The sequence below is a fragment of the Tursiops truncatus genome, chromosome 1, assembly GCF_011762595.2.
Source record: "Tursiops truncatus isolate mTurTru1 chromosome 1, mTurTru1.mat.Y, whole genome shotgun sequence".
In the NCBI taxonomy this organism is placed as follows: domain Eukaryota; kingdom Metazoa; phylum Chordata; class Mammalia; order Artiodactyla; family Delphinidae; genus Tursiops; species Tursiops truncatus.
In genome coordinates, this window is record NC_047034.1 from 91,807,120 (window position 1) to 91,819,508 (window position 12,389).

The window sequence follows — 12,389 nt, forward strand, 5'->3', positions numbered from 1 at the left end:
CTCTGTCAATGAAATGTCAAATAAACTCCTATATATATTTTCTGTGTATATGTGTATGCATTTTGGAGAAAATAGTAATGAATATGCATACATAATATATAAGTATGTAAGGTATATGTAAATATATACAAACAGAAAACTGGGATTTTTGTCATGTGTTATTTATAATTGAACTCATTTTCCTTGTATTTTCTGTATTTGCTAGCTAACATTGTGATCAGTACTAAATATTAGCTGTCTTTAGCATTGTCAGAAATTGTGTAAATATTTATCAAATATAGAATTCATCAGTAGAGTATGAAAGTACTTGATGCTCTACATTCATGTCAAAATAAAGTGATGCTATGGATATAGACATACAGATTACAAAAATTTGTAAAAATTGAAGTAGATGTACCTGTAGAAATAGATTAAATGTAAAATTTTTAAAATCAGCTTTAGAAATAATAATAAAATAGATATATAAATGCAGATGTATAAATACATGTATTAATGGATTATACATGCTATAATTTTATGTTTTAGATGAACAAAGGAATCCTTTGATTATTTAAATTATATTTTCTTGATGGGTTTGAATATTTTGGTGATGTTTATTCTGCTCTAGATGCATTAGTTTTCTACTGCAGCATATAAAATTACCATGAAATTAATCTCTTAAAATAACATTTATTTATTATACCATAGTTTCTGTGGGTCAAGAATCCTGGCATGGGTTAGTTGGCTCCTCTTCTCATGGTCTCACCAGGCTGAAATCAAGTTGTCACATGGGCTGCATTTCTTTCTCTTTTTTTAAATAAATTTATTTACTTAATTTATTTATTTTTGGCTGTGTTGGGTCTTCGTTGCTGTGCGCAGGCTTTATCTAGTTGCAGCGAGTGGGGGCTACTCTTCTTTGCGGTGCATGGGCTTCTCATTGCTGGGCTTCTCTTGTTGTGGAGCATGAGCTCTAGGCACGTGGGCTTCAGCAGTTGTGGCACATGGGCTCAGTAGTTGTGGCTCGTGGGCTCTAGAGTGCAGGCGCGGTAGTTGCGGTACACAGGCTTAGTTGTTCCGTGGCATGTGGGATCTTCCCAGAGCAGAGGTTGAACCCGTGTCCCCTGCATTGGCAGGCAGATTCTTAACCACTGCATCACCAGGGAAGCCCCCTGGGCTGCATTTCTTTCTGAAGCTTGGGTTTCTCTTCCAAGTTCATGCAGTTGTTGGCAAAATTCAGTTCCACGAAGCTGTAGGATAGAAGTCCATTTTCTTTGTAGCTAACAACTAAGACTGCTCTTAGCTCCAAAAGACTGCTACCAGTTCCTTGCCCTTTTGTCCTCTCACAGACCCTCTCACAACATGGCACCTTCCTTCAAGGTCAGCAGAGCAATCTGTCTTCAGTCAGCTAAGATAAAATCATGGGAATTACTATCTCATCATCTTTGCCTTTAATGATCCTCATCAGTGAGTGACCACCCCATTACCTTGGCCAAATGCTATAGATTAGAAGCTGTCACAGGTTTAGCCATCACCCAAGGGAAGGGGATTACTCATTTGGAGTCACCTGGAATTCTGCCTACCATAATGGATGACATATTGATGTATTTTATGTCTGTTTTCCTTAGGTTTCTGTTTGGGTTTGTAAACAGTTCAGAAAGTACAATTATAGACTATTATTTATTTTAATTTTTATTCTAGCATTTGCCTTACGATTTTTTTTTACTTCCAGACTTTCATTATTAAATAATGATTATTATTGAAATAATAAAATATTATTTAATAATAATAAATAATAATAATAGTTATAAATTTATAATTTATAAATTTATTATTATAATAAATAATTTATTTATAATAATAATAATTTAATAATAAATAATAAAAATGAAATAACTTTCATTATTAAATTTTTTAATAGATTTTGCTTTTGATTTTATGTTTGGAAAGTTTTCTGTCCCACTCATAGATTATATATTTAACTATCTAATATATTTAATTTTTACATATAAATATAGAAGAATATTGATTATGTATTTGTGTAAGATAAAAATCTGTTATTATTTAACATCTTTTGGCTCTGAGATATGGTAAGATTTCTCAAATAGGATGCATGCACAAGTAGGAAAAACAGAAAAATAATAGAAAATTAATAAATTTAAACATAAATATAATAACCATATTACATGTAAATGTTTAAAGGTAGAGAAGAAAAATCATAACCTAGCCTACCAAAATTATGAGATGTAGCCAAAGAAGTACTTAAAGGGACAGTTATAGCATTAAACAACTACTTTAGACAATTAGAAAAATGTAAAATCAATTCAGTCACTGCCTTAAGAAACCAGAAATAGAAGAGCAAAACACATCCAAAATAAGGAGGAGAAAAGGATATAATAAAGAGAAGGACAGAAATCAATAAAATACAAAATATTCAATAGTAACAGAAAGAATCCATGAAAACAAAAGTTGCTTTTGAAAATGACTGAATGCTCATACAAAGCTCCTATACAAATGATCACATCAGCTTTATTTGTAACAGCCAAAAACTGGAAAAAAAAATCTCTAAAGTTCATCAAAAGCTGTGTGGACATATTGTGGTACACACATTCACAGAATATTTTTCAGCAGCCAAAAATAACAAATAATTAATGCACAAAACAGCATAGATGAATCTCTAAATCTACATTTTACTGAGAAAAAGGTAGCCAAAGTTAAAAAAAATACAGACTGTATGACTTCATCTAGATAAATTTCTAAAAAATAGAAACACGTCTATAGTAACAAAACAGATCAACATGACTGTGGACAAAATGTAGAGAGAAATGCATTACAAAGGGGCACAAAGGACCTTTGAAAGGATAGAAAGGTCCACTATCTTGATGGTGATACTGATTTCACAATTGCATTTGTATGTCAAACCTCATCAATTTGTACAATTTAAATATGTGGTTTATAGTGTATTGGTTTAAAAACGAAAAAGAAATTGTATGTATATTCTTTAGATCCAGTGAAGGGAGGGAAAAAATTGCTCCAATTAACATTCCAGAACAAATGTCATATTGTTTGTTTTTACCAAGTTTAAAATAAATAAATAAATAAAGGAAAAGGAAAAGAGAGACCTTAAATGGTAGAAAGCATCACAGCTATACCATAAAGGATTTTCCATGTGTGTTGTTCCAATCAGGTTACTTGGGGACACTTCCCTTCCTCATACTATCACCACCATTTTATATATATTATTATCTTCCTAAACGTTCAAACTTGTATGAGCACATCAGTTAGGCTTTTCTTGAACTGGTATTGTCAGGGAGGAAGAAATTTTCCTTTATCCTTCTAGGTTCTTCTGACTGGTCTAAGAATTAAATTGACAAGAGACACATTAACAGGAGAAAATCAAACAGAAGTTTAATAACATGTGTACACTGGAGAGACCCAGGAGAACTGAGTAACTCATCAAAATGACTGAAACCCTTACCTTAAATATTTTCCTCAGCTGAAACCAAAAGAGGATGTTAAAGGTGGGGAGAGTCAGGAGAGGTTAGGAGAAAAAACACAGTAAACAAGGGTAAGGTTGTTATGCAGATTTAAGTCATGGCTTTCTCCACTGATAAATCTCTAGAGGTTTGGTCATCCTCCCCTTCCAAGTACAGAGAGGGAGACACTTTTACAAATGGACATTTCCCTTATACATGTAAATGTTTCTTACAAAAGGATAACTCTCACTTGGTTTTCAGAGTTTTTCCCATGTCTGCTGTTTCTTAGAAAATAACTAGCTTAAAATAATTAATGTTTCAAAGAGAAATATTTAGGGGTAGCAAATTCTGCTCCCCTACACTATCATTCTTTAAATCAATTGTAGCATGACCAGCCTTCTTTAGTACTTTCCCCTCTTACAATTGTCCACATGTATATTTCCTCTTAACATGATTCTTAGGATAGATATTCATTCCCAGGGTCCAGCCACAATTCCACTACATTTTTTAATCATTATGGAATTGCCTCTAATACTAATATAGATTTTCCCTATCAGCTTACAAAGCATATTTTGAAGAAAGGTAAGGTCAACTAAGTTCAGGTTGAACTTGATGTTGAATGTTTTCTTATGAAACTGCATCTCCCTGAAACACCTTCCTCTACCGAGTTTATGATAAACCTCTCTATCCAAAACTTTATTCCCTTTCTTGTCCCACACCTGTTCCCATCAAGATTGAGGAGTATCAAGGAAAAGGGGGATTGAAACTGAGCAGGACCCTATGGGGCCCTCCTGGGTACAAAAGTCTTTCCGTGTCCTGTTTCTTGTTTGTAGAAAAAGGTTTTAGCCTCCTAGACTTTCCCTGAGTTCCAAAGAGCAGATTCAAGCCGTTACTAATTAGGGAAGTAAGGAAATGCAGAAACAAAGGAAAAGCAGTCAAGAAACATTAGTCCTAACCTCTCCGCCTTGCCTCCCAAGTGGAGGACAGTAACTACATGCTGAGACCCTAGACTGTTCAGAACCAGAAGGTTGATGATTGAGACTCCTGGAACACTACCTTGTTACCTCACCACCAATCAATCAGAAGAAAATCATGCATCCTGCAGCCCTACCCCAAATATTGCCTTTAAAAACTCTTCCCTGAAAACCACTGGGGAATTCAGGTCTTTTGAGCATAAGCCACCCTTACTCTTTGCTTGGTGCCCTGCAAATGAATGCTGTACTTTCTTTCATTACAACCCAGTGTCAGTAAATTGGCTTTGCTGTGAGTCACACCCAAGTTTGGTTTGGTAACACAAAATTCAAACTCTATCCTTAATTTATACATCAGAAAAAACATACCCAGGTTGTGCTTTAGATTCTACAGACCACTTTAGAATGTCCTAAAACAGCAGAGTTGACTTTCATAAATTAAGATCTTCTGTGGTCTGTAAATGCAAGACCCCCCAAAGCCTCAGTGCATATTCATTACTTTCTATTCCAAAAGAAGCAAAAGCAATTTACTAACAATTGAAATATGTTAATAAACGTTTAAATTTCTGCAGCTCCATAGCAAAATTAATGGAGATTTAAAAAATTGTTATTTTGATTTCACAGCACAGCAGAGGACATAGTTCCTTTTGAAGCTATACAATGGTGCCAGAAGATTGAAGCAAAAGTCTACAATATCAGCAGGGTATAGAAATAATATTTTATGCAGTTATTATTTGAGCTGCCAAGAAAGAAGTAGCTTATAGGTATCTATTATATTTGGAACATTCAAAGTTGGAGAAATAGCCAAATTATTAATTTTCACCAAAGCTCGTTTTATTATACACTTTTTCAGGATAGCAGTGAAGGCAGTTCATTTTTAGGCTAGGAAAAATTGCATATGTGGTGGAGAAAGCAATGTGATGTAATGAAAAAAAATGTCAAGAGAATTGAGTTCTAGCCTACTGTTCTTGACTAAATTTTAAACCTGGGATAGCTATTTAAATTGGCTTGGGCTATTTTTTCACCATAATACATTCAGAACATTGGACTGGATAAGTTTTACAATCCCTTTTAGAACTCATAATCAGCAAGACTAATTGTCACAAAGGGCAGATTTAACATGATATGTCCCTCCAGGATAATGATGTGAATCTGTTAAATACAAATGGTTACAACATATGTACATCTATTTAAGAATCTTATAACCAGCTGCTGCTGATCCACTGGCCCAAAATTTTCCATCTATGGCCAAATGAATGCTCCCAGTTGAAAGGTGAAATCAACTTTTCTGAGATTAAATCTTGCTCCCTTAAAAACATGTATATTTTTAAAAGCAGGCTCTGATAATTTTTATGGAGATAATATCTTCTTGGTGCCTACAGATGTTTGTATTCACATGTTTGCTTATTGTTATAACTTCTTTATGACTGTTGCTCACTTACCTTCTGATTTCTTGTCTCAGATCTGATAGCTCCCTTTGGCTAAATCTCTCTTGCTGCTTCTTGATGCCAGTTTGCCACATTAATGTTATTTACTATTCTCCTGGACATGGATATTTGCATTTGCTCTGCTCTTTGTTTGTCATTCCCCTCTTAAAGGGTATGGTGTGCCTTTTAATCCCACCTTTAGCAAAGTTCAGCAGAAAGAAGTCATTTTGCAATGGATCAACTAATAGTTGATTTTCAGAAGAGTTGAAAGAAAATCTTACTGTGACTCTCAGAAGCTACATTTTGTAATTGACAGTGTAGGGGAGCAAAATGTGCCATCCTAAAATGTATCTCTTTGGCATGAGGATTAATTTAGGCTGATTTTTTAAAAAAATATTATTTATTTAGGCTGCGCCGGGTCTTAGTTGCGGCATGCATGATCTTCGTTGCCACATACAGGATCTTTAGTTGCGGCTCGTGGGATCTTTTAATTGCATCATGTGAACTCTTAGTTTTGGCATGTGAGATTTAGTTCCCAGACCAGGGATTGAACCCGGGCCCCCTGCATTGGGAGCATGGAGTCTTAGCTACTGGGCCACCAGGGAAGTCCTCTAGGCTCATTATTTTTAAGAAACAGAAGATTCAGGAAGTGTTTCTTGTTACCTCCTCCTCAGCTGCCTAAAAGAATTTAGATAAAGTAATTTTTCTTGGAATAGAGCTATCAATAGAGACATATGCAAAGAATATGAGCTAGGTGTGATGGCTGGGGGAACTTGGCAGAGCCTAGAGATCAGAGTCCACTCTGTGTCCCATTGCCTCTGCATGGCTCAGCAAATATTTGTTTACTAAACATTTTCTTTCCATCTCCATGTGACTTGCCTTCATTTCCTTTGAAGTCCTAAACCACTACTCCCAATATCTTCTTTGGTCTTTAGCTGAAGATGGTATTTAAAATGAGGGTTTCAGCTGTTTTGATGATTTAGTTTTCCTGGGTCTCTCCCATGTACACATCTTATTAAACTTTTGTTTTATTTTCTCCTGTTTATCTGTCTCATTCCAATTTAATTCTTAGACCAGGCAAAAGAACTTAGAAAGGCAGAGGAAATTTTTTTTTCTCCTTGGCAACAGAGATGTATCAACCAAAAAAAAAAAAAAAAAAAAAAGAAAGGATGATAATCAAGAAAATAGATGATATGGCTTTAAGACATACAATGAATTAAATTGTATGGTCTGACAGAACTGGGCTGTGGTTATCCTCAAAATTATAAAACTCATGAAATTGGTATTAGGTGCCTTTAAGCAAATACTGCTGAATTTTAATGGGTTTGTTTCCTTCAATTTGTCATTCATCTTATGTACTAAATTTTCTCTTAAAATTATTGTTATTCAAATCATCATTTATTTTAAAGTATTTTTAGCTTGATTTTTATCTACTACATTAGTTGTGCTTCTCTTTTTGGTGGAAAGTCCAGTAAATTTTTAGAAGTTCTTATTGGTTAATTAGGTTGAATGACTATTTGAAAAATCTTGCAGATATTTTTTGAAGGGATATTTTTAAATGATTGGCAATTAGATGGAGCACACTGCATTTCTAGAATAGAAGATCTTAAATTTGAAACACATATCATTTTAGAAATCATAAAACTGTCATATTTGATAAGCTTCCTATTATATGCAGTTAACTGTTGCAATATCCAATTATTTCATTTCAAATAGTAAAAAACAAAGTCCTAAGAGACTTTTTCATATTTCCACATCTTTTCATATTTGTGATTGTTAAAAGTTAATACTTCTTTGTGGAATTTTCCCTCTTTTGCACTAAAACATTGAACTTAAGAACCTCTTTTTACTTCACAGGATCTGAAAAGTCTATCTGCTGTGGTCTCCAAGCTCATCTCCACTCAGCATTAGGAGGAGATCCAGTCTCAAAGTGGATAGAAAAGTGAGGCAGTGTCCACTGGAATGATGTCACACTCATTTCTTTCTATAAGTGTCATCTGTCATACTAAAAATAAAGGACAAAGGCACTTGTCTCCAAAGACATCTGAAAATTTATGAATTTTGGTACCAATGGAATAAAAATCCAGGAATCAATTGTTGTCAAAACCCAGCCTCTGTGCTCTGGCACCTAATTGAATCTTGGAGACAGAGTTTTGGGTGAAGTAGAAAAGAATAGCTTTATTGCTTTGCTAGGCAAAGGGGGCCACAGCGGGCTAACACCCTTAAAACTGTGTGTCCCCACTTGGTGGGGGGCTTGTGAGGAGTCTTACAATCAAGGGGCAGTGTTGCTAATAAGGGTTAGGGTGTGTGCAGGGGCTGCATTTCTTCAATCCAGAGATATCTGGAGTCAGGTGGTCTCGTGACAGGCTTCTGTGGTTCTGGAGGTTATCAAACTGTGACCTTCTCTCTGGAATGAAGAATGCTTTATTATGTCATTAACATCTTCCATTTGGTGGGGGTTTTAGTTCTGCAGAAGAGTTCAAAGATATTGTTTAATATATATCCCTTGAGGTAGAACCAGGACCCTGCCCCAAGACTGCACTATTGTTTCTTAACTACTCCCTTGTCTCTGCATCCCCTCCCTTCCCTGATTAGCAACTGTTTGAACCTGCACTTTGGAACGCAGGGAAGGTCGTGGAGGCTGAATGAAGCCTATTTCCTACAAACAAGAAATGGGGGACACAGAAAGGCCTTTGTGCCCAGGAGCCCCACAGGGTCCTGCTTGGTTTCATAATCTTGCTAAACTTATGAAAGAAGTTTGAAGTATTTATCTGATTTGGAGCTGGTAGATATATAGTCAAATAGGCTGAGGGTCCAAACTGCAAAATTCTGGATCAGCTGTGGTAGGAAGGTGTGAGTCCTTGCTGCTGATATAGGTACTCAGAGCAAAGTAGCGTCTGTGTTTTTGTTTTCTGTTTGTTTGTTTGTTTTATAAGCAGAGCAATTGAGCAGCCAGGTCAGCAGATGAAATGGCATATAGGTCGGGAAAAAACAGTTCTGTCATTACCATGCTATGATCAAATCTGCCTACCTTATGCTCAGATACAATGTTTAAAAATCCTAGGAAGAAAACTTTTAGTAAATTGGCTATATTTTTTTTCTCAAAATGGCATTTTCCCCCCAAATGAGCTTACAAAAATCTTGAGGAGCCTCACTTGTGAGCCCCTTCAAACTTAAGAGATACAGTTCTCTTTAGTTATACAGAACTGGAAGGCCAAACACAGTCTAGCTACTTTTGGAGCTGTATTCATATTCACCAAACGTGAATCTGTCGGGGCCCCAAAATATGCCTTAATGGCATGTTGATTATTTTGAGTTAAAGTTACTTAAGAAATGATCAATGCAAGAGGGATACTTTGACCTTCCTTCCTGTCACTCTGAAAGCAAGAAATAAATCTCTCATGAAAGGTGTGTTTTCTGCATCTGGAGGTAGAATGACACCCTTTTCATCAGAGACAGGGGATTCAGGGCTGAGATGCCTGTATAAACAAATCATTTTTGCTTGTTTAATTTCCTATTTTAAGCCCAAATTCTGTTTTGATTCTTCACTAATTAAGCACTCAATGCCCAAGTTTCTTTGTCCTATCAAGTCCTCACAAATGTATTGTTTCTTTGTCTAAAAAGTATAAAATTTACCTAATTTGTCCACTTTTTAGGTTATATTTCTATGAGACCTCTGTGCCCACAAATGAAAATGTGTTTCTTTTTCTCCTGTTAATCTGTCTTGTGTCGATTTTATTATTAGCACAGCCAGAAGAATTCAAGAAGGGTAGAGGAGGAAATTTCCCACTTCCTGACCCATACATAAGTTGCTCTACTTCTATTTGCCTTAATTTCTTCAACAGCATAGTGAAGATAATAATAGCATCAACTTTACAGAGTTGTTGAAATAGTTAAATGAACAATCAATGTAAAGAACTTAGTGGACAAATAACAAATTACCTATAACTGTTAACCAGTAGTTGCTATTTTGTGTTAGCAGTTATCACCTATAGTTACTCTATTAGTCATAACATGGTAATACATATCAGGCACCATATTAGGTGCTGAGGATATAACACTGGCTAGGAACACTCTTGTCCCTTTGGAAATTCACAGTGTCAAACCAAAAAATAAGCAAGCAAACAAACAAACAGAAATGAATAAGCCTGCAAATAAGAAAAAAAAATATTTATGGTCTTAAGAATTGTAATTTGGGAGACACAAATTTGGATAAAACCTAAAGAATATTCCAAGGAAGAGAAAGAGTAAGGGGATTATAATGGCAAAAGCCATGAGGTTGTACTCTGATACAAGAAAGGAAATATTTGTCCTCAGGGATGGCTGTTACTAGTTATCTTAGGGTAAGTACCTTGAGTTTCTGGCAGATGTTATAGATGCCTTTATTAGGACAGTAAGTGATCAAAAGATCAGATTCAACCTAGCTGACCCATGCATAAGTCACACCTCCCCAGTGGCCTCCCAGCTCCATTTTAGAGAGGTCTCTTAGCAATACTGACTCCATTTTTATTTTCCTTCAACAACAGACTCCTGGGAGAGTAAGATGTGGTATTTTGTGCAAAATATGCTTAGAGACAGGGCTGAAAGAAGAGAAATGTGGAGCCATTAATCCCACCTAATAGAAACAAGCATAGTTTTAGAAAAAAAAGTGATATTTGATATATAATTCCAAAGTATGTAAAGCAAGGGGAAACTAGCAAAGGTCTGGGAGGGGTTAGAGTGTGTACTATGTTGGGGCATATTGAGTAATGTAGGGTTCAGAGTTTGAGTTTTATGGAGTTAAATCTGAGGAATATTACTGACTTACAATTAAGCCATAAGGAAAGAATGAGATATTAAACATTTCTTAAATAATAATGAAAATGCTTATGATTAAAGACATCACTACTGGAATTTGTAGTTCATACTCTAGTTCTCTGTGGTGGTAACTCTATTCTTATACCAAGCCTCTATCTAAATACTTTAGGCAGCTAAGGGGGAAGGTGAAAGTTTTGTCCTTTTTGGCCTTTATTTTTTAAGCTTGAAATAATGTTACTTGAAAACTGTGTTCGCCTCTTGATGGGTGCTGAGCCAAAAGACACAACCAAGCTAAAGACTGGGAGAGGGAAGGATTTATTACTTGCAGCAAGTAAGGAGAACACCAGGGATCTTTCCCAAAGCAGTGTCTCCCTGAACAGCAAATTAGGGACGTTTTAAGCTAAGGGTGCATGCATATTCATGAAGGGACTTGGGTGGTCCACAGAGTCCAAACTTTAGTTGACTGAAGTCATGAGGATCAGAAAAGGACAATATATTATCACTTAGATTCCAGAGATCTGGTAGTTGGGTGCTTCAGGCTGATCTTTATCATTGAAAGAGAACTGGGAGTACTTACAACTGATAATATTATCTTTGCTATTGTTAGTCTTCTTGCCTGATAACAGTTGTTTGTTTCTGCATTCTTTTGTTGCCTTAAGATCATTAATTACTGAGACCTATTCAAGGGCAAGCATTGTTACCAGGCTTAGATCACAAAATGGCTTAGCACAAATATGTCTTCTCTTATGTCAAGAAACCCATGCCTGGTTTTCTTCCTCAGTGGACCCCCTACCTTATCTGCTTACAATAATACACATGCCAAAGAGACATTTTGGAGGGCAAACAAATTGTGCTCCCCTGAAAAGGGTAGAGAGGATTATTTTTTCTCCTCTAGACTTAATTTTAAAATAGTATTTGATTCCTATTTTTAAAATACCTAAAAATAACTATTTCACTTTACCAAATGTTGTCAAGTAGTCTCAAATATTTTGTTTTTCTCAAGTTCACAAAAAAGTCTGTTTCTTAAAAGAAAAAGCTCAAATTCTGTGACTATATTAAATATGTGTACAATGATAAATGTTACTTTTAATTTATAATTCCAATTGTAAAATCTCTTCTACCCACTAGCAATGTTTTTTTAATTAAGCATGTTGCATATGCCTGTTCCATTTATCCCAATTGATGATGAAATCTATTTGTACAAGCACTATTCTCGTATTTTTGCACTCACCCTTCACTACTTTATTTTCAAGCTCCTGTATCCCACTGGACTTACTGTACTCCATTTAGGTGATTTACATCCTTTTTGCTCCTACAAATACATATTTTATCATAGGTTTTTATTTTTTCCTTTTGTTCTTTAATATTTATATGGTGAAATTCATGTACCGTTTTTAGTAATGCTTTCTTTTTATTTTGTATACAGATAAAAGCTCAAATTTACCTACTAGTGTCGATCATGCAATGATAGATGCTAATAGCTCTACAAGATTCATCATTACTTATTTGATGCATAAAATTTATTTGCAGTCTTATTGATAAAAAATGAGTCACATCAGTTGGCTCTAAGCACAACAGTATTGAATTGAAAATTCAAATTATTTATTAACACATAGTGTTATATAAATCACCTCTTATAACCAGAAAGTAAAAATCACTAATTTTTATTCAAATAGCATTAAAAAATGCTAACACACTTTAGAAAAAAAAATAATGAGGTATTTTTCTCACTTGTCCTTAAA